Source organism: Cyprinus carpio, unplaced genomic scaffold (assembly GCF_018340385.1).
Source record: "Cyprinus carpio isolate SPL01 unplaced genomic scaffold, ASM1834038v1 S000005315, whole genome shotgun sequence".
NCBI lineage: Eukaryota > Metazoa > Chordata > Actinopteri > Cypriniformes > Cyprinidae > Cyprinus > Cyprinus carpio.
The window spans coordinates 1-1,677 of record NW_024878000.1 but is presented as its reverse complement, the minus strand read 5'-3'; the positions used below and the strand labels follow the sequence as shown (position 1 = coordinate 1,677).

Sequence of the window (1,677 nt, the reverse complement as noted above, 5' to 3'; positions counted from 1 at the left end):
CATGATCTTCCTGAGTGGTTTGCCAAATCCCTTTAAATACCCACATCTTAACAAAAGGACAGTAAACATTTAGCACCCAAAATATTTGTGCAGCTTTAGTTGGACCCGTTCTCGTGCCCCAAAGGGTCACGTGCCTGGTTTTGAGGACAAACAGATGGTTAATAAAGATCTTTATTGGGGGCATCTCCCACAACAGGAGAACAGGTTTTGTTTTCTTTATTCTTGTCTGTTCTATTGATGTGGGAGTGAAACCATCTCACCAGCCGCACCGCCAGAAGTGTTTATCTATACTGATGCCACTTAAAAACAACCAAGATATCAGGATTTCCAGGAGGTTTTGCATGGCCTGAGGAGGAGAGGATGGGAGGGGGTCAGAGAACTCAGTATATGAGGGAGACGAGAGGAGGTGAAACCAGCTGCTATTGTCCTCTTTCTCGCAGAGATCCTCACTCTGAGACGAGATTGGAGGAGTTTTATTGTTTTATTACAGGATAGGAATCTTTAATTCAGGCCCTTGGTGAAATCCATCCTTACAAAGCCTTCCGCCCTTGGCCATCACTTGGGGCAGATCAGGAAACTGATCCCCTGAGGCCAGCCGCCACTATCCACGGATTTCTTGCAGCTTGCTTACGGCTGTAGCTTCACCCAAAGCTGGTACCCGTAGTGGACTGGTAGCGCTAGCCATATTAGCGAAGTAAAGATCATGTACGGAGGAGTATTACATCTGAAGTAGCAAAAGCACTGAGAGAGAGCGAATGCAAGAAGAAGATGAGCACACTGGCGATGGCATCCCGAAACATCAGTCCCACACCAGGTGTAAGCATGTATGCAAGCTGGCGGGTAGGAACTAGACAAGATCTCTGCAGTTCTTTTTGCCAGGTTCGCTTCCACTTGTGCTTGGTTGAGGTGGTATTCGGTCTGTAAGAATCCCTTGAACTAAGTCCATCGTGTTGACCAGCAGCTTGTGTGCCTTGCTCATAAAAGTGTCCTCCCACCATGGGGAAGCGTCTCGTCTAGGCGGTACCTTTCCCAGGATGTTTATCTGGCCCATTAGATCCTCTTTCACTTCCAAGCAGAAGTGTGATTTGGGAGCAGGTCAGACCTCCATAGGTGAGAATTCATCTAAACTCCACGGCTGGCACCACTGAGTATGAGACCTTGGACAGCATCGAATGGCCATGCAAAGACTGCACATTAATGAGCTTAGAATCATTAGCAGAAAAAGGCTGTAAAGTATTGCAGGTACAGATAACGTAACTAGATGTTTCATGACAACAGGTGCGAGTGGTAAATAAGGTTTCAGTGCCCTTCAAAGTCATATACCCCGTAAGATGGTCCCATTTAATGATCTGATCCTTCACTACAACGCCAATAGAGCGTATGGTAGTGGAATTTAGGTAGACTTGATCTGGGTGAATTAGAGGGAAAGTGGCAAAAAACCCAATACAACCAATACATTCATTTCCATTATACATCATTAATGTTGACAATAATTCAGAATAGTTGATGTTCTTCATTTTTTCTGAAGTAAGCCATCTATGCAGATCTAAAATTTCTATAAGATCTTTTAAAACATGTCTAGGTGTTTTATGAAGACGAAGATCGTAAAATTTCTTGTCTCGCTGCAGTAAACAAATCTTGTGCATACAATCTACAGGCTAAGTCATGCTCGATGGC

At 44.5% G+C, this 1,677-nt stretch overlaps 1 pseudogene; it reads right to left on the bottom strand.

Annotated features, from left to right (window-relative positions):
• Positions 1-627: 627 nt before the first annotated feature.
• LOC109072332 lies at positions 628-1,674 on the bottom strand (annotated as a pseudogene).
• Between the last annotated feature and the right edge of the window lie 3 nt (positions 1,675-1,677).